General features: G+C 39.5%; 1 protein-coding gene across 2 annotated transcripts in view; it reads right to left on the reverse strand.

Moving 5' to 3' along the window:
- Positions 1 to 22,220, reverse strand: part of LOC149170594 (uncharacterized) — a 113,909-nt gene that overhangs the window by 67,279 nt on the left and 24,410 nt on the right. The window lies entirely within an intron of this gene.

The following is a 22,220-nucleotide window of genomic DNA, read 5'->3' on the forward strand; positions in this document are numbered from 1 at the left end:
TGTTGAGCTAGTTGTTAAGGATCTATTAGTTGGGCTTGTGGCCTATCCACAAACTCCCAAACTCCTTGCTCCTCCAGCGCTACACCAATCCTCTCCTCTAAGAACATAAGTTTGAGGCCCCATCAAAGCAACCTTCAAATCTCAGGCCCAAATATTGCATATTGTAGTTCGATCTACTCAGAAACCCTTGCGCAGAGTAGCTTCAAGAAAGCCCTAGCGCAGGTCAACTTCTGGAAAACCCTATGTTACGTTACTAGAAACCCTAGCGCACCCCAAAGCTAAATTATGCCCTTCTCTACGCCTTTTAATCTATTCCTAAAGAAGTAAACACACTTTCTGGTCTTCAATAAGATGTTGAGCTTTGATACTATGTTAGTTTTCAAAACCCCACAACTAATTTCATGAAATTTCAAAAATGAAACAGTTGAAACTGAACTTTCAAAAGCATTCAATAAATATATTGAGTTTCCTAACTGAACATTGTAGCAGAAAACAAACTTGAAGACACAAGCACACCATAAAAGCAATACACCATAAATTTACCCGAGAAACCCCAGCTGGGAAAAACCTGCAAACTTGTGTGTTCTTATTATGCTTTAACAAAATATTCAGAAAAATATTACAAAGAGGACGGAAGACTCGCTTCACTCAGCAAATCCCTCAACACAAAACTGATCTGCACCCTTCTCTTCCTCTAGGCCTGGCTGCCTGCACACTGTACGGAAATCTAACAAGTCCATATGGCATGAGTACGGATCCTCTATGTTGGTTGATGTAGCTCAGACAAGTGTTCTAGCCTCAAATGGTGTCAGTGAGGCTAGGAACACGAGCAGAAAATATCTCCAAGCCCAAGTTATTCATTTTAATGATAATGTATTAATTAAATTAATTAACTAGTAAATAGATTAATTAATTAATAATAATTGAGACATGGTCAATTTTCCTCTAGAGACTTCTAGAAAAGTTTCTAAGTGATCTTAGCCATCGATTACATCATTTCAGATCTAAATCTTGGTCGTTGATTTCTCAACAAGAGATTATAAAGGAAATCGATGGGCAACATTGGAGATCAATGATTGTTGTGATTGGGATTTGTCACCGACGAAGGTTTTAGCAACAGTGGAAGCAATGAATATTTTCCTGGGTTTTCATTCATCAGTATACTTCCAGTTTTTCTGAGATCCGAAGGAGGAATTCTTCCACAATTTTCCTACTAACGGGGAGGCCGAGTTATTGAGACCATGAGGATTCCAAGAGGATCGTGTTTTCTCTAAGAGAGGCCGAGATTCCTTGTGGAGGCCATATTTGCTAAGAGGAGGTCGTACGATATTGCCAAGAGGGTTGTACGAGTTGTCAGAAGAGTCGAGAGGCTAATTCTGTCCAAGTCATGAGCATTAAAGGGTCCAGGAGTTGCGTGTGTGAGGTCGTGTCAATTTGTAGAGGGAGGTTGTGAGCCTTCCAAGGGTTAGATCGACTTGTGGAGGTGAAGAAATATTTTTGTCGGAGCTTGGTTGGGGTTTGGCAAGCAGTGTTGTAATATTTATCAATTGCAAAATTTGCTAAAGATTAATAAAACCCTCAGATCTGAAGAATTGGTTTTCCCTTCACGGATTTTCCAGGCACCTTTTGTCCAAAAATATTTGTCCATCTTGTGATTAGTATTTCTTATCAGAGTTTCAGCACTTTATTTTGGTGAATATTGCAATTGTGTTATTACTTGTATTTATAGTAAAATAATTTTGCTCAAAATTAAATACAATGGATAATTATCGGATGATTGCAATAAGCGATATTTTTATTTATTTTTCACACTTTTCACAACTAAAATAGGTTGACTAATGATGAACATTGGCTAGAAGATTCTGAGGTTGTTTTACCACTCTCTCTTGGCCTAGTTGCACTGATTTGAAAACCCTAAGCGTTGAACTGAACACCCTTCTTCTGCTGAGTTGAACACACAAGTTGTCTAGGGCATAATGAGCCTAGTTTGCGCCCTTTTCCTCCTTTGAAGTCGACCTGGGCCTACCATATCCACAAATGGATGAGATTAGACCTTTATGGATGGTTGAGATCACTTCAATTTTTGACAATAGGAAAATTAAATTTTTCCTAAGTCAAACAATGAGATAAAGTGTAAACTCCACCTGTGGGTCCCCTTGTTAGATTTAGTGCACCTCTAAATCTAGTTGAACCCTTCCTCCTCTAACTCCATTCAAAACAACAAGGTTTACAAAATCAGCAATTTTGTCTAGAAATCTTTGACAATAATCCAAATCAAATACCAATCAAACCTGGTCAAATCTTCAGCAAGTCAACACTAGTCAAACCAACCAAAATTCAAAATTTCAATGATGGTCAACTCAACCTAGTCAAATAGAACTGTGATCAATTTTGGTCCTATAGTCAAATCCTTGTGGTCAAACAACCTGCAGTCTAAGGTCAACCTTGCGCTTTGCGGTCAATCTTGTGATTTGCCTACAATCAAGCATCCTTGGTCAACACCCAATCAAACTCGATCAAACAGATATTAAATCAGCTTCGTCAACGTCTAGTCAAACTTCTTCAAACTACCCTCCTTCACATGTGCAGTTGTCCAAGAGAGAAAAGATAGACCTCTAGATAAGACTTGCTCTTCGTTGGTGGAAAAAACAAAGATGTCACAACATCTATTTATGTTTGTCGAATGGGAAAAATAACCCCAAGAGACACACCCTTCCCTGAGTTGGACCAACTTGTCATTCCAAAAATAAACCTTTTATTTAATTCTTCTAGGCTGACTTGAAGACAATTTTCCATATGGTAATAACCCCCATTGCTATAAAAAATCACCACCCATACCTTGTAGTGGATTCCCCTGCTAAGGAGTTTGATGCTCTACTTGATCCATATCTCACAACGTCCTCAAGGCTCTCACCTCCTCAAATTTCACATCCTGCCTCACAATGGCCTTCCTTTGTAAAGGAATATATATGTAGTAGGCCTTGGAGGTCTCGCTCTACCCCACGAAAATGCCCTTCTCTATTGTGGGTTCTAACTTTGTCCTCTACTCCTCAGGGACGTGTGAATATGTTAGGAACCTAAAAGTCCTTAAGTGCTCAATCTCAGGCTTCTTTCCACAAAGAGCCTCCTTAGGAGTCTTGTTCCCCAACACCCTATGTGGACTCATGTTCTACATATACTTCAGTGTCGCATGCCTCAACCCATAGAAAGAATGGTAACCCCTGATCATGGAGCATGGCTCTCCCTGCCCCAATTATGCTCGTGTTCTTCCTTTCTGCAACCCCATTCTGTTGGGGGTGTAAGGAACTATCCACTCCCTCTTGATGCCCACTCTAGAATAGAAATCCTTCATCCCATTGGATTTATAATCGCCCCCATTGTCAAACCTCAAGACCTTGGTCTTCTTCCTTGTCTGGTTCTCCACAAGAGCTTTAAACTCTTGGAACCTCTTGAAGACCTCAACCCTGGTCTTCATGAAGTAGATCCAGGTCTTCTTAGAGTAGTCATCAATAAAAGTGACATAGTACTCACATCTACTCAATGATAAAGAAGACATCGAACCACACACATTAGAGTGAATCAAGTCAAGTATCTGAGCTACCTTGCTATCACTGCTTGGGAAACCTATCTTGGTGTACTTTCCCAAAGCACAACCCCAGCACACATGATGGTGCTTTGTGCTAAACTTTGGAAATCTTGCGATGCTCTCCCTCAATACTCTTAGAGCCCCATGGTGCAAGCGGGCCATCCTCCTATGCCACAACCGCACAAATCGTTGTTGTTGTTGGTCAAAACTAACGCTCTAGTAGGCTTAAACATGCACTTGTAGACTTTCCCATAGCGACCTCTAATCACTCCAGCATAAGTTAGATCCCCAGGGATACATAAGAACATGTCCATGTTAGAACACCACTTCATATCCCTTGCCCTCAATAGTGGACACTGATATTAGGTTCTTCTTCAACCCTAGAACATATAAGGCCTCTGTCACTTTCAAGGGAGGTTGTGACTCCCTCAAAAAGGACACAATTCAAACACCAACTACTTTGACCATGGAGTCATCTCCAAGCACCACCTCCAAATCTATATCCCTCTCTATAAAACCTATAAAATGCTCCTTGGCCCTTGTCATGTGATGTGAAGCTCCATTGTCAATGTACCAGACACAAGATGATGTGACACTCGTGGTAAGACTAACAATCAAAGAAAACTCCATGTGGAATCTGTTGGAAAACACATCCACTCTTGTTGATGTTGCAACACCTTTCTTCTTCTTCCCCTTCTTGTTGGGACACTGAAAGGCATAGTGCCCCACTTTCTGGCAAACAAAGCATCTCACTTTGTTCATGTCCTTCTTTTATGTCTTATGTTTCCCTTTATGCATAGTCCTACTCATGGACCCCTTCTTGGACTTCTTGCCCTTAGCTACAAGGGCAACATTTTCCTCCTCATACATCCCACCATGTTGATTGCCACTCTTGACATTCTTCTTGATATCCTCCCAAATGAAATCATCCCACACCCTCCCCCAATCTAGAAGATTCTCTCGGGCCACAATACCATCCACGAATCCATCCCACTCAATATCATCCTGATCATCGAGAATAATCTCTCCCACTACAGCCAACTCATCTCTCACCTGTATGATCTTGGTAAGATATGAGGTCATTGCGTCAATTTTGGTCATCTTGGGGTTTCTGAAGTTTTCACATAACACCATCTTCCTATTTTCATTAGTGCTTTGGGAAAAGTTTTATCAAGAAATCCCACCTCTCAGGCAAATTTCTTCCTTGACACATGAGGTATAAGGTGGTATTTAATCACATCAAGAAGGATTCTCTTAGCCTTCACATTGCGCTTGTTGAAGTCTAACAACTAAATTGGATCAGCATGTGGTTGTACTACCTCCTTGACAATATCCCCATAGTTTTAAAAACCGGAACCGGTGACCGGACTAGTCCACCTAATAAATCGGGTTTCAAACCAGAACTAGATCTCAATGAACCGGTTTTTAAAAAAATACATTAAATAATTAATTTTTAATGAGAAAAAAACTATTTTTAAGATTTAAAACCATGATTCCAAGCCAATAGAGACAAAATATGCAAAGTTTGCTCATCTATATACCATGTAAAGGTGAATATATCAAAATGGCACCGAGTGCAATACATATCATCGACAAAATACATAAGCAATGAGGCTCTAAATGGCCTATAAAGTCCAAAAACAATGCTACAAGCTATGAGGCCATTGGCCTACTACAAGACTACAAGTCTACACATGATCAATCATCAAATTCATCACCACTACTAGACACAGGATCATCAATAGGAACTACATAGACATCATCTAGTTTAGAGTTTGATGCCTCAACCTCATCTACAACCTCAGTCTTAACACTGCCATCAATAACAATAGAAGTGGACCTAATGGAAGCACGAGTTCGTCGAGCTGCACGACTAGTGCCTTCCATTGGTTGTTTGCCTTTGCTTGATGCGGCTACTAATCCTGGTTTTGATGGCGCTACCAAATCTGCTTCATCCCCCCCTAATGCCATGTCAATATCAAAATCATTATCAAACAAAGGATCTTTAGTATCCTCCACCCATTCCGATGTTGGATCAATATTGTCCAACACAATGGGATCTAGATCATGTGTTTTGTTTATCATTTGGTTCTGCCTTAGTCGAAGGTTGTATTGCACGAAGACAAGATCATTTAACCGTTTTTGTTCTAAACGGTTTCTCTTCTTCGTGTGTATGCACTCAAAAACAGACCAATTGCGCTCACAACCTAAAGCACTGCAAGTTTGGTTGAGGACTCTAATTGCAAACTTTTGCAATTGAGTACATTGGTCGCCAAATGACTCCCACCAATGTTCTGCAAAGAAAAACACATTAATTAGTAACTTAGTTCATTTCATTACTTATTTACAAATTACAAATATTTATAGATAATTTGAATTGTAAATTTGTAAACAATTTAACTTGAAAAGAAAAACAAATTGGAATTGCTTACTTGGTTGATCCACATCTTTGCCAAGGTTTTTCTAAAGGTCCCAGCTGCCATATTGAAGAGAGTAAGTTGTTTATGTATTTCCAACCGGTCTGCATGGATAAGGACCATGCACTCCAAGCAATCAATCAATCCATCTCTGACCTCCCCATCCTACAGATCTCCTAGCTGAGCTTTATAATGGTACTTTGGGTTCAAAAAATACCCAGTTGCATGTATAGGACGATGGAGTTGATTGTTGCATCTGTTATCAATGATCTCCCATATACGGCCAAATTTAGCTAACCTGTCCTTGTAAGTTGCCCATATCTGCTCCTTTGCCTGATACATAGCCTCATAAATGTAGCCCATGGCCAATTTTTCCCCATCCACCATCCTTAGCACCTTAACAAGAGACTCGGTAATTTTCACAAGCTCTACAAACCTTTTCCAAAAATAGTTGTCAAAACTTTCTTTTTGGTGTCTTTGCCATCTTGTCTACGAGCCCACTGAGATTCAGTCCAATCATCAGAAGAAAACATTTATGCCAGTTTTTTTTGTTGAGAATTGAGACATTGCAACGTGAGAAAGTGAGTTGCAAATCTCGTAATTGCAGGCCTAACAAGCTCTTTTCCCCCAACATTTTTCCTCATTAGGCTCAATACCCATGAGTGGTTGTAGATGTATTTTGTAATGCACTTGGCATGCTATACAATGTTTTTTACCCACTCCACTTTGCCTATGTCCTCAAGAATGAGGTCTATGCAATGTGCAGCACATGGAGTCCAAAATATGGTCTTATATTTGGACTCAAGCATCTTTCCAGCAAGAACATAGTTTGAAGCATTATCTGTGATGACCTGCACAACATTTTGCTCCCCCATTTCCTGAATAATCTAATCCAAAAGTTCAAATAGAAGGGTTACATCCTTCACCTTATCAAATTGCATCAACTAATCTCAAAAACATGGTTCCTTGAGGGCAAGAAACAAGGAAATTAATGATAGTGTGGTTCTTTCCATCGGTCCATCCATCTGTGCTAAAATTGGCAACTAGAGCCAAACTCCACATTGGTCATCTTATTTATGACAGCTGATATTTTTCTTGGATTCCTCTCTCCGAGAGGCGTAGGATTGATCTAAAGATCATCCGATTCTGACATGTACAAATTAAGTTATGAATTTATTTTGATTATGGTCAAATTGTCAAGGTCGGCCAGCAAACTTATGTAGGCTCAGAAGCCCAACAGTCACGTCTATTCATCCTCAACGTTGCATATAAATAGAAGGTGACCTAACCTCATTTACACACACTCATCTTCACACTTCTCTCTCTCTCTCCTCACTGATTGGGTACAGATTTCTGGGCCTGTCTCTCCACACGTCCGAAATTTCAGGAGAGCGAAATTTCAAGAGGCCGAAATTTCAGGAAAGCGAAATTTCAGGAGGCCGAAATTTCAGTAAATCGAAATTTCAAAAGACCAAATTTCTGGGTTGTTTGACTAGACTTTGACTCCACTGAATTTGACTGTTTAGAGGGTTGTTTTATCTTGCTGTTTGGAAACCGAAGTTGATAGAAGTTGACCGATTTGCTGAGGGTCAAATCTGCCCTATTGATCAGCGTTGACTTTTCGGTTAGGGCTCCTTTACTGCTGTTACAAAATATCAGATTTGTAAATTGCACTATCTCTCTCTCTGTTGAACTATTGAAGACTAAAAGAAGATTTGATCAAGGGTTTCCCCACATTGGGGTTTGTCCCTAGCTAGTGCCACATCTTGTGTCCTCTTGTCTTGGCTTGTCTTCTACTGTTTATGTTTATGTTCTATCTGCGTTCTACTAACATATTGATGTGATTGCTAATCTAAATGTTGATATTGGGCTAATAAAGAATTGAAGTAAAATTGCTCTAAAGAATAAAACATACCATCGTTGCCTAAAATTAACATGGTATCAGAGCTGAGGTGAAGAAAAAGCCCAAGCAAGAGTGAAAGAGCAATCACCAAAGACAGTTGGACAAGGACAAAAGGTTCAATGGGTTCCTCATCTTATTTCCCGGCTAAAGACAAGGTCCATGATAAATCTGACTATCATGGATGGAAGATGTCTCTTGATTTGACCTTGGACGAAAAAGAAGTGATGAACTATGTGCATGGTAAAATCCCTGAACCTCCTTCAAATGCATTGGCTGTTGCGAAGAACAAGTACAATAGGGTTGAAGTCAAAGCGAAGAAGATTATCAGGGATTCCATTGACAAGCATCTCCACTGCCTCTCCTCCGAACACTTTGGGAAATTGGTTGATTGATAGTGGTGCCTCAAGGCACTTCACCAGATACAAGGAAGCTCTCTCTAATCTGATAGAAAAGGAGACAAACTTGGAGATCATCCTTGGAGACGATGCCACCTATCCCGTGAAGGGAGTAGGGAATGTTACCCTTCAATTGAATCAAGGTAACACTATTCATTTGCAAGAAGTACTATATGTACCTGATCTCAAGAAGAACCTAGTGCCCATTTCAGCGATGGAGGACAAAGGATTCAAGGTGGCATTCATCGATGGAAAGGTACGTGTTTGGAAAAGAAATTTTAAAGATTCTTTTACTCTTGGGTTCAAGGTTGACACTTTGTATCAAGTTGGAGGAAGTCCATTGGGAGCCATGTCTTGCGACACATCTCTACAATCTGAACTATGGCACCAGAGGTTTTCCCATCTTCATTATAAAGCCCTGCCCGATGTGAGACAGATGATGATAGGTATGCCCAAGTTCAACGTAGAGCATGAAGGTGTATGTCCGGGATGTGCCGAAGGAAAACTTACAAGGGGACCATTCCCCTCAAGTAATAGCAAGACCACAGATATATTGCAATTGATCCACTCCGACATATCTCGTATGATGCCCGTAAACTAGAAGAAGGATGAAGTGCTCACCTGGTTCTGACACTTCAAAGCCTTTATCGAAAACCAATCCAAGAATAAAATCAAGATATTGACGGATAATGAGATCGAGTACGAATCCAATGAATTCCAAGATTATTTTAGAGAAGATGGCATTAAGAGGGAGACTACAACGCCATACACTCCTGAGCAGAATGGTGTGGCTGAAAGGAAGAATCCCTCTATTGTAGAAGCAGTTCATGCCATGCTTCATGATCAAGGCCTTCTGAAGTTCCTATGGGTTGAAGCTGCAAGTATCGCCGTGTATGTTCAAAATTGATGCCCTCATCAAGCATTGGACTCCAAGATTCCCAAAGAAATGTTCACTGGTAAGAAACCCGATGTCTCTCATTTTAGAATTTTTAGAAGCCCCATATATTTTCATGTGCCGAAAGAGAAAAGAAGCAAATTGGTGCATCTGGGAAGAAAGGAATCTTTGTGGGCTCTAGTGAAAATTCTAAGGGATATAAAATTTATGTGGCTAGTCAAAAGAAGAAAAATGCAAGTTCAAAGAAGCAATGTCAAGGAAGACCAGGATTCAAAGATGGAAGAAAGGGTAGATGCTTCATTTGTAACAGGTTTGGCCACTATGCTAGGGAGTGTCCTAATAGAAGGGATACACCTCAGGATGATGACAACAACAACCGCAACAATTTCAGGGGCAACAACAATCAAAGGAATGGCAGTTCAACAACAAAGGAAAAAGGAATGCTCCCGCTACTCAACATGGAAATGGTCGACCTCCCAAAAGATCAAGAAACTCCAGGTATGATGAATCTAATGTTGTAGATAACAAGCAAAAAGAATTTTATCTTATATCTTCCCTCTCTACTGCCTCTCCTTCGGATACCTTGGGAAATTGGTTGATTGATAGTGGTGCCTCAAGGCACTTCACTAGGTATAAGGAAGCTCTTTCAAATCTGATAAAAAAGGATACAAATTTGGAAATCATTTTTGAAGACAATGCCACCTATCCCGTGAAAGGAGCTGGGAATGTTACTCTTCAATTGAATCAAGGTAACACCATTCATCTACAAGAAGTACTATATGTACCCGATCTAAAGAAGAACCTGATATCTATCTCGGCAATGGAAGACAAAGGATTCAAAGTGGCATTCATTGATGGAAAGGTAAGTGTTTAGAAAAGAAATTTCAAAGAAGCATTTACTTTTGGATTCAGGGCTGACAGCCTATATCGAGTTGGAGGAAGTCCATTGAGAGCTATGTCTTGCGACACATCTCTTCAATTTGAATTATGGCACCAGAGGTTTGCTCATCTACATTATAAAGCCCTACCCAATGCAAGGAAGATGGTGACAGGTATGCCCAAATTAAAGTAGAATATCAAGGTGTTTTTCAGGGACTTGTCAAAGGAAAACATACAAGGGGACCATTCCCCTCAAGTGATAGCAAGACTACCGATATTTTGCAATTGGTTCATTCTGATTTATCTGGTATGTTGCCTATGACATCTTTGGGAGGATATTGATATTATGTTATCTTTGTGGATGACTTCTCTCACAAAACTTGAATTTATTTTTTGAAGAAGAAGGACAAAGTGTTCACATGGTTCTGCTCTTTCAAAGCCTTGGTTGAAAATCAAACAAGGAAGAAGAACAAAATATTGAGAATCGATAATGGAACTAAATATGAATCAAATGAGTTCAACCACTATTGTAGAGAAGCTGGCATTAAGAGGGAAACTACTACCACATATACTCCAGAGCAAAATGGTGTTGCTGAAAGGAAGAATCGTTCTATTATAGAAGCCACTCGTACCATGCTTCATGATCAATGCCTTCTGAAGTTCCTATGGGGAGAAGCTGCCAACGCTGTCGTGTATGTTCAAAATAGATGGCCACATCAAGCATTAGACTCCAAAACTCTCGATGAAGTTTTCACCGGTAAGAAACCTGATGTTTCTCACTTTAGAATTTTTGGTAGCCCTGTGTATTTTCATGTGCCGAAAGAAAAGAGAAGCAAATTAGATGCATTTGGGAAGAAAGGAACATTTGTGGGCTACAGTGAAACTTCAAAGGCATATAGAATCTATGTGTCTGGTCAAAAAAAAGTGGAAATAAGTCATGATGTCACCTTTGATGAAGATGGTACCCTTGGCAAGATTAGGAACCTTCCTATTCCAAGAAAGGACGAAGACGCAAATACAGGAAAGCAGGGAGAACCGCAGGATGAGTCAATACCCGATGTTGAAGAACCGATGGATCCCACTGATCCACCTCCTCATGAGACCTCCTCAAAAAGGAGACCCTCGTGGCTTAGGGACACTCTCGAAGATGCCGAGAGACATATTGCACCTCGGGGGACATTTCGTGAAAGTAAGAAGCTGAATAGGTACCAAGGGTACTTAGCTACCATGAGCACCACTGTTCAAACTAAGCCTTGCACATTCGAAGAAGATGTGAAGCACTAAGTTTGGAAGGATGCTATGAACGAAGAGTATGAGTCAATTATGAAGAATGATGTTTGGGATGTGGGGGTCCCTAGACCCAAGGACAAATCTGTTGTCACCTCGAAATGGCTCTACAAGATCAAGCATTGAGCTGATGGAAGTGTTGAAAAGTTCAAGGCCAAGTTTGTTGCTCGAGGCTTCTCTCAAAAGGAAGGTGTGGACTATGATGTCACCTTTGATGAAGATGGTACCCTTGGCAAGATTAGGAACCTTCCTATTCCAAGGAAGGGCAAAGAAGCAGATATAGGAAAGCAGGGAGAACCGCAGGATGAGCCTATGCCCGATGTTGAAGAACCGATGGGTCCCATTGATCCACCTCCTCATGAGACCTCCTTAAAAAGGAGACCCTCGTGGCTTAGGGACACTCTCGAAGATGTCGAGAAACATATTGCACCTTGGGGGACATTTCGTGAAAGTAAGAAGCTGAATAGGTACCAAGGGTACTTATCTGCCATGAGCACCATTGTTCAAACTAAGCCTTGCACATTCGAAGAAGAAGAAGCACTAAGTTTGGAAGGATGCTATGAACGAAGAGTATGAGTCGATTATGAAGAATGATGTTTGGGATGTGGGGGTCCCAAGACCCAAGGACAAATCTGTTGTCACCTCAAAATGGCTCTACAAGATCAAGCATGGAGCTTATGGAAGTGTTGAAAAGTTCAAGGCCAAGTTTGTTGCTCGAGGCTTCTTTCAAAAGGAAGGTGTGGACTATGATGAGATATTTGCACCAGTTGCTCGATATACCACCATCTGTTCAATCATTGCCCTTACTGCCTCACAAGGATGGAATTTACATCAAATGGATGTCAAGACCGCCTTCTTCCATGGCTCACTTAAGGAGGAAGTCTATGTTGAACAACCCGAGGGATTCGAAGTTCAAGATCGGGAGACACATGTATGCAGGTTGAAGAAAGCCCTCTATGGGTTGAAGCAAGCTCCCCGAGCTTGGTATGAGAGGATTGACAGTGATCTGATGAAGTTGGTTTTACAAGAAATGAAGTTGATCTAAACCTTTACTTTAAGGTTGAAAATGATAGACCTCTCATCTTGGTACTTTATGTGGACGATCTCTTTCTGACAGGTGTAGACCCTCTTATTTATCAAAGCAAGAGGGAGTTGGCTTTCGAATTCGAGATGAAGGACCTAGGATTGATGCACTACTTCCTAGGCTTGGAGGTCTGGTAAAAGCCATGTGAGATTTTTCTTTCCCAAGGAAAATATATCGTGAAGCAACTTGAATGATTTGGGATGATGGATTGTAAGTCTATGCCTACCCCGATGGAACTTAACTTCAAGAAGCTATGTGGAAGTGTTGTTGGGCCCGAGTTGGGAAATCCTTCTAAGTATCATCAACTCGTGGGGGCCCTAATGTTCTTGGTGAACTCCTGTACGGACATATGCTTTGTTGTGAATACATTGAGTCAATTTATGGTTGAGCCTCATCACATACATTGGATTGTTGCCAAGAATCTCTTGAGATATCTTCGAGGCACAATCACCTATGGACTGAGATACACTACCGGAATTTGAGGCTCCATGGTTATTCTAATGTTGATTGGGCTGGCAATGTGGTGGATCGTAAGAGCACATCGGGATGTTGCTTCTCACTAGGTTCTGCTTCGATATCTTGGATGAGCAGGAAACAGAAATCGATTGCTTTGAGCAACTGTCGAGGTCGAGTATATTGCTGCTAGTAGAGCCTCATGTGAAGTTGTTTGGTTGAGGAAGCACTTTAGTGAGCTGTTTGGGCATGTGTCAGATACCACCATGATCTACTACGACAACCAAAGTGGGATTCGTCTTTCTGAGAATCCCATGTTTCATGACCGCTCCAAGTATATTGATATCAAGTACCACTTTATCTGGGATATGGTACAACGAGAGGCTCCATCACATTGGGACTGATGATTAGGTCACAGATATTCTTACGAAGCCCCTGGGGAAGGTCAAATTCTTAACCTTCCGTGAACGACTTGGAGTCGTGGAGAGACCCTCTTATGAGGGTTCCGTTTGAGTTGGATATTGAGCTCTGGGAGCTCCGAGGGGCTTGGGGGTACTTCTTGGAGCTATGAGCGACCATAGGGTGAGTGGTTCACCTTCCCCTAGTGGTGCGTTGTGTATAGGGTGAGTGGTTCACCTTCCCCTGTGATACCCCACAATGGTTGATATATGCATAGGATGAGTGGTTCACCTTCTCCTATGACATATGAGCAGGATGAGTGGTTCACCTTCTCCTGCCGATACATCTTAACCATGCGGTCCGGGACTCATGGGAAGTACCTATCATCTAGCCAATGAGTTGGGAAATGAGGATAGGGACCATAGTACTACCGATGGACACATCGTGTACTACTGTACTCCCTATGCTAGGATGTTTGATATTGATCTAGGATCAATGGAGACTAACTTCGGGTTAGTGGAGAGTGGTATGATACACTCTCAATCATTTCTTCTTCATTATTTCTTCATGGTTTAGCAAAGCAGAGCAAAGTAGGGATGTCAGAGATGGTACAGATTGACAGATGGTTTGGCATGTGGATTTCTCCATGGTTGAGAGGGAGTGTTAAAATTGGCAACTAGGGCCAAACTCCACCTTGGATAGCTCATATGATGGAGATGATACTTTTATTGGATTCCTCTTTCCGAGAGGTGCAGGATTGCTCTAAATATCATCTCATTCTGACCAGTACAAATGGAATTATGAATTTATTTCTTCTATGGACAAATTGTCAAGGTCGGCCAAAAGTCTAATTTAGGCTCATGAAGCCCAACAGACGTGTCTCTTCACCCTCAACATTGTGTATATATAAAGGAGTCATTTTCCTCATTTGGTCACTGATCATCACTCATATTTCTCTCTCCTCTCCTCTCCTCATTGGTTCGTACAGCAAACAGGAGCACCCCTTCTTCTCTATACATTGACTTGGGTTGACTGAAATTGCAGGCCAAAAATTTCAGATCTGTTTTTGGGCTATTACAGGGACATTGACCAGCAATGACTGATGGTCAAACTTCATCTTTTGACTGTGTTTTTCAGTTAGGAAATTCATTTTTCTTAAGCCGCAGTTCCTGGCACAAAAATCGTGGTGTTTGCAGCTGTTTGACCAGCGTAGACTGTAGAGTCATTGACCGCAGAAGTTGACTGTGCATTGACCAAGTTTGACCAAATATTTCAGGATTGTTTTGGGCTGATTTGGACTATCTTTGGAGGCCGAGTTGACTAGGTTTGACCGACCTGAATTGAAGGAGAATTTCTGTTGGTTTGACCAGCGTTGACTTTTGGTTAGGGCATCCTGTTGACTGCAATTTGACTGGACTGTTTTGATAGTGTTTGGGCAAGTGAATTTTGTATACTGTACTCTCTCTATCTCTCTCTGTGCTAAACTTTTGAAGAATAATAAGAAGATTTGATCAAAGGGTTTTCCCCACATTGGGGTTTTTCCCTGGCATCCGCCAAATATTGTGTCCTCTTGTCTTGGCTTGTCTTCTGCTTATTGTTTATGTTCTATCTACATTTACTATCAATGTTAATGTGATTTCTAATCTGGAAATGGATATTGGGCTAATAAGAAAACTGAAGTAAATTGCTCTAAAGCATAGAATATACCATTGTTATCTAAAATTAACAGGATTTCTAGGGCATATTTACGTATAAAAGTGAATTTTGTGTGGATTGTTGTGGCTCATAAATTAGGATTTGCATCTATAAATAGTGTAAAGGAAAAATCTAGAATAGTGCATGGTTGATACATCCTAATTAGGGCTGACATCACCTTCTTTTTGTTGTATATGCATTCCTAACAGCCATAGAAATAAATTCCCTAACCTAATCCTAGTCTCTATTGGAAGATCCTTGATCCTTTGTTTTTGAATATCATTTGAAGATCTTTTCTTGGGCTGCTATATGATATTAAACACCTTAAAATTATATATTATCCGAACTCTAACTTATAGCAGCCTTGTCTTGGTCTAATCATAGAGTATTTTAACCCTAGTATAGAACATCTAGGCCATTATGGGCTCTGTCGATACTCTATTCAATATTTAGACCTCTCATTCATCACCTTGAACCATAGCATTAGAATTATCCTTTAGGTGATCTAGGGAAGCCTCCATTGTGGTTAACCGTTAATTACCACTAAAGAGCAGGAGAAAGGTTGATGAGGTAACAGTAGCAACCCTTTTTCCTATTACCACAAGGTTTGTAGTAAACAAACAATGGTCAATTTGTAGTTAAAATGTCTTGTACACAAATGTATTGTAAAATATATATTTATATTGATAGAATGATAGAATATGATTGACTGTTACAATGAGGGTCTTGCTCATATACTCGGCAAGGTGACCCTTCACAAATGGTCATGTCCTTTGGGACATCTGTCTTCAATAACTAATTATTATTTAATATATATTTATGTTTGTTGCATTGCCACCCTCCTAAGGGATGCTTCGTCCACAAAGCATAATGAAAATGACTCGACATGTATAATTTGTCATTGTTACTATCTTGGAATCGGGTCTTATACATTTCCCTTTCGAATTTTTCTTTTTTCAATTTTTATTTATTTGTTTGTTTGTTTTTTATTATTATTATTATATATAATCTTTTTTAAGAAAGTAACTGTATAATAATTTATTTATTATAAAGTGACTTTATAATTTAAGGAAGTGACTTTATAATTTAAGAAAGTAACTTTACAATGACTTTATAAAGTGACCTCAATAATTTGTTAAACTTGTTTTATTTTATTTTTTTATGCTCAATAGTTACCGTATGGATTCGTATGGTCACGACCAACTGAGGGCTTTTTTGACAGAGACTAGCTTGCAGAATTATTATTTTGGCTAGTTGGTTTGCGGGTTCATCTCCCCAATCATTAAATGGTGGTTTTTGTATATATAATTGCACTAAAGATTCAAGTTCATCTCCCCAAGCATTAAATGGAGGTGGCTTGTCTTCACTCTCAATGTAAACAATGCGCAAGATTCTACTCAAGGTTTCAAAAGGAACGACATGTTTGTACTCAAACCTAAAATCTCTAGGAGTTTAATTATCACTTGGCACAAATTTAGGGTTTACTCCATTTCAACTCTGTGATACAAGTGATCTGACCCATTTCTAAGCCCCCTCATGTATAAATGTGCCCTCAAAGCTTCAATTAGCGTGTTAAATCTATTCACGAAATGCAACAAGTTCGAGTTTGCATGGCTATAATGGCAACTGAGGCAAAGAAAATTTACACTCTTCCAAAAGGCTTTCAAATCCTGAGGAATATGAATATCATATATGATCCAACGAACAAGTAAATTCACATAGTCTCGTATATTGTCCATGTTTATGATCTAGAATCAATCTTCACCTATTCTTGGACAGGCTAAATATTGTTTATGTCGAACGGTACTTTACTATTGTCTAGGTTTTGAAAATTGTTGTGCTCATTGTCGGATTGGTTTTCAACACCAATTTGACTGAATAAAATTCCTCTTGGACTCAACCAACTTGGATCATACATGTCTACATGCGATGATCTATCGACTGCCATTTTGATGAAACGGAATCTGAGAAAATAAGTATAGGAGCTCTTAAACGTGTTGTTGTAATCTATAGAATAATCGCCATGCTCACACTCACAAAAATACTTCAAAGGATTTGTGGAATCATTTGGTAGGGTAAACTCATGATATAACGGTGGCTCTTCGTCTAAATCAATGTCAATTAATTAATTGATTAGTTTAGGACTGGCACCCAGTTTATATTGCCATTGAGACTACCATTATGTTATGTTGTTACTTTAAGTGTGACTCCATCTTGGGCTTTGGACAACTATTGGAAAAGACACGTTATAATAAGTAGTACAACCCCCACCATTGTCAAAAGAACAACTTAACAAAGAATGTCCCTCCAAGATAGGCAGCGACAAGAAGTTTCTTCCACTAAATGTTTCCTTCTCTTAAATCATTGATGCTTACATTGTATGTTCTTTGGTCGCATCCATCGGTTAGGCTAAAGCAATATACACATTCATCATTGTCATCACGTACAAATTTTACATCATTTATTAATTCTTCAAGGATATCTGGTATCAAGAGATTAAGTAAAGCGCCTTTTTTGTCACCATAACTACTATTGTTGTTGAGTATTGGGTAGCTCGGAAGGTATTTCCGAGAAGGATGCCCACCAAAAGTGGTTGGTTGGGCAATTTACCCAAAAGTGGGGTTTTGGACCCAAAGCTGTGAATTTAGGACCAAAAGGAAATAATTATTTATTCTAATGGGTTGAGAGGCTAAAACCCTAAGTCTAGAGGTTTTGTAAGTGACCCAAGAGAAAGGATAAATAGAGGAGGAGAGCCAAGGAGAGGCTCATTGTGTGCAAGAGAGATGTGACTTCTCTTGTGCTAAGGATGCCCTAGGAGAGTCGAGCTCTTCGCATGGAGGTTGAGTACCCTTAAGAGAAGATGCAGCACCTATTTTGAGAAGGCCGAGTCAAAGCTCAGTTGAGGAACGAGGCTTTGGAGGGCTGAAGATCAAGCTGAGTTTCGTTTGGGGCCTGATCAAGGCCAAAAACTTAGATCTGTCCATGTTGTTTTAGTCTTGAAGGGTCGAGTATGTATAGATATCTAAAGAAGAGAGTCAATGGCAAGGGTTTCCATGAACTACATCGCCAAGAGGACCTCGGGTTAGGTGTAGGTGGAGGCCCAAAAAGGCCTCAAGAGACCGCAGGTAGAAACTAGGAATTTGTGGAAGGGTTGAAGCCCAATAGGGTTGCTATTCATTGAAGGAGGTTTTTGAAGTGGATTGTTGAAGTCTGTCCATTAAGGAGAAGTGGGCAGTGCATGTTTAAGCGTTGATTGTGCAGGACCGTGAAGGATCTACGGGGCTGTGAGTAGCTAGCTGATGTTTAAAGGAATTGTTACATAGTGAATCGAAGGCATGATCCACTGTTTGTGTAGTTGTTTGTTGAAGGCTGATATATAATGATTTTGAAAGGCCAGATCTATTGTGAGAAGCCATTGACCTTGGAGCTGATATATGCAAGCTATTTGAAGGAGCAAGTACATTATGAGAAGTTGGTATATAGAGAAATTAAAGGAGTAATCTCTCGGCGAGTAAAGGAGACAAAAGACCTGCCAGGTGTCAAGACAAAGTGGATTAAAAGGACTGTTCTGTAAGGGCATCTTCAACAAGTAAGTCAAGTTTTGTTCTTGGTATTTTTGGGCAGATTGCAGATCGCAAGCCCTAGTTTTGTATATTTTGTGTATACTAGTTGTACTAGTGATCGAGGGCCATGATCCCTGGTACGGGAGCCCCATGATTCTTTTATTGATGAACTAATAAAGTAATCGAGCGTTGGGCTCAAATCTCTATGTACTTAATTGATTTTACTGCAGAAGATTTCTGTTATTCAAAGTGTTTGTAAGATGAGGGTTTCTAATGTGTTTGTGTGTGTGATTGGCCTTAAGACCAGATCTAGGGCCTAAGGAAAATTCAACAAGTATTTCAATTATATGGCTTCCATGCTAATTGATTTCAAATTCCTCGCTAAGAGCCAAATTAATTATAAATTCCTCCTCAATAGTCAATGGATCAAGTTTGCTAAATTCATTTAAGGGAACATTCTGCATAGCTTCAAATGTTTCAAGGTTATCTTCATCATTTTCATCATCATCATCATCCTCTTCATAGTCATCTTCACCATTATCACAATCTAGGGCATCTTCATCTTTAAGATCATCTTCATTCTCATTGTAATCTATAATTGACATAACCTCTTCCTGATCTTCTGTAGAATATAGTGATTCTTCATCAATATTTTTGTAGATTCATTTTTTCTTCCTCCCTGATTTCATCCTCAGCTACCATATACCCACTTTGATTATCAGCCGCATTTTCCTTTGCAGTACGATTTTTCTCTTCCTTAGCATCCTCCTTAACTCGTTATTATCGTCTTCTGCCAAATGCAGTGACTCTTCATCGATATTTTGCATAAATTCATTTTTTTCCTCCTCGTCTTGGCCTTCTGAATCCTTCGACCATCCTAAAAGTATCTCTCATTTCTCTAATTATTTCTCTCATTTCTTGTAACAATTCCCATTGCGATTTATGATAATCCCTTAATTCTTTGAAATGTGTGTCCATGATTCAAGACCGAGAGCATATAAAGGTAGCCTAACGTGGCTTTGGTGCAGCAGTTCATTGGCTAGAGAGTCAAACAGCTCTCATACCACTGTAGTAAACAAACAATGGTCTGTTTCTGGTCAAAATGTGTTGTACACAAATGTATTGTAAAATATATATTTATATATTGATAGAACGATAGAATATGATTGATTGTTACAATGAGGGTCCTGCTTATATACTAAGGAAGGTGCCCTTTCACAAATAGTCATGTCCTTTGGGGCATGTCCCTTCAATAACTAATTATTATTTAACATATATTTACGTTTGTTACAGGGTCTAGCCCTGATCAATGAGACATTGCACCAGGCTTACTAGATTTTGTGGCAACAGTCCTCTCCTCTCTCCTCAATGTATCTTCTATTGCTCCATTTGCAGATGAGGCTACTAAATTACTAACACCCCAAATATGTCGCCTAATGATGCTCCTCCATCTCCAGACAAGGTTACTAAGTTACTAACACCCCAAATGTGTCGCCTAATGATGCTCCTTCATCTTCAGACAAGGTTACAAATTACTAACACCCTAAATGAGTCACCTATTGATGCTCCTGCATCTGCAAATGAGGCTACTAATAATCCAGATGTGTTGACTATTGACACTCCTCCATCCACAAATGAGGCTACTGGCACCCCAGATGTGCAACTTATTAATGCTCCTCCACCTAGTGATATTCAAATCAGTGATGACACTTTCCACTGTGATGCATAGTTGTTGGATGACAATGAACTTTCACACCCAATGTTACCATCTCCGCCTAAGTTCTCAATGTTCTCATCTCTACCTAAGTGGGTTGTTCTAGTCTCATTGATGTTGATTCCTTTGTAGGTCCTTACACATAGAGGTCAAAGTCGCCCCCATTTCAAACCCTTATTTTCAGCTAGACCTCATCTTCTTGACAAATATCAATTTGCTTCACTGAAGACTCTATTTAGCAATCAATCCCAACGTAGATCATGAAGGTTTTTCCATGAGCAATATAGCTTTTGATGACCCCAAAATCAGCATTACAGTGGGTATTGGATGATCTACTGAAATGATTTCTGGATGTAATGCCTTCTCTGTGGTCCCTCGTTCAACTTAAGAAGACAGGGTGTTAGGATTATGGCTAATCTTCAGTTCAGGCCATATGTGGACCTTCTATTTGAGGTATTGTTGGCTTTAAAGAGAATACACATGGCTAATTAACCCATTATATTGCACATATTTATGTCTGACTAGGTCAGCATAGCCACGCTCTTGGGGCTAGAGCCCTAAATCGTTATGGAGTTTTAAGGTGTATAAATACACGATCTCCATTTGTAAATCAATCGCTCAAGTTGTTATTTGATAAAAGATCTAAGAACAATCTCACCTATAATGCTCCTCTCTTGAGTGCTTTGTATTTGGAGTCTGGACAGAGGTCCTCCTTCATTGGTGTTGGATTTCTCTTTCAAGCACATGGTATGGGTTCATCTATGTTATACTGGATTAGCATTTATTGAATATTTCACCATAGAAACACTATGTTATGATGTCAACAACATACTCTCAGACGCAGAAATATTAAAAATAACCTTCATTGTTTTGAGGCCAGAAATGGCCAGTTCAGTTATGGTGTAAAATTGGGCATATTTGTTGAAATACACTTTAGAATCTAGTTTTGTACCTTGATAATTTTCTATATTTATGCATTTTAGCTTCTGTAGGTACAAAAATACGTGCAACATATAAGGTATGACTATCCAAAATTTTACCCAAATATGGTAATATATATGCACCTTTGTCTATGCAATCTAGTGAATCTAAATCACTGTTCACCAAGCCAGCCCAAAGTAAAAAGTTAAAACATAATTTAATTTCCAGCAGTTACTGCTGCAAACATGGGGCTTCATTATGGAAATGTAGAAGCAACAAGCAACATTCAAACTTGATTAGAAGATAGACTGTAAAATCAGCAACAACAAATTGAACATGCCTAAAAATTAAGATTTCGGGAGCTCTTGAGGTTGGCCTAGAGAACTTCATCACATCAACAACCCATATTTGATACTATCTACTTGCTAGATTCCTTTAGTTGCTCTTTCTCTTTACTGGGAAGATACAGAAAGGCTTCTAGATGCCTACTCCAAACTTCAAAGTACTACTACTTAGTGAACTCTATCACATAGAAGGTTATATTGTCCAATTCCACTGAACAGAAGGAAAAAGGCATGAGTTTCAGGATGGCTAGGGCAAGATTCATAATTTTATGTCATCAACATTTGACCTTTTTTATGTATTAGTTCCATATGCCAACGTTGAGATTTGGCTGATTTGTGGAGATGCCAAGGACCTCATTTGAAGAGGAAGCACAGAACATGTAAAAGATACAACATTCAATGTCTTATAAGGTATAAAGAACAGCAATGCTGACTTTGTACAATGTAAACAAATAGTGCTTTAGCCTTTATGGAAGGAAGACACCAATCCAAAATCCATACCCGTACAAGGAAAATTAGTTTGCTATGTGTAATTAAAACATAATAGGAATATTGAATAGGAACAAGAACTACCACATTATTGATATCACAAAATAGATTGCAAATATATCAAGAATCCTCTAATTTTCTTATTGAATTATATCCAAATTCGTCAAATACACTTCAAAATTGTTGTTTATTATCC

The sequence above is a fragment of the Pinus tabuliformis genome, chromosome 4_2, assembly GCF_031772625.1.
Source record: "Pinus tabuliformis cultivar Carrire ecotype Pingquan chromosome 4_2, CPIR1, whole genome shotgun sequence".
Taxonomy (NCBI): Eukaryota; Viridiplantae; Streptophyta; class Pinopsida; order Pinales; family Pinaceae; genus Pinus; species Pinus tabuliformis.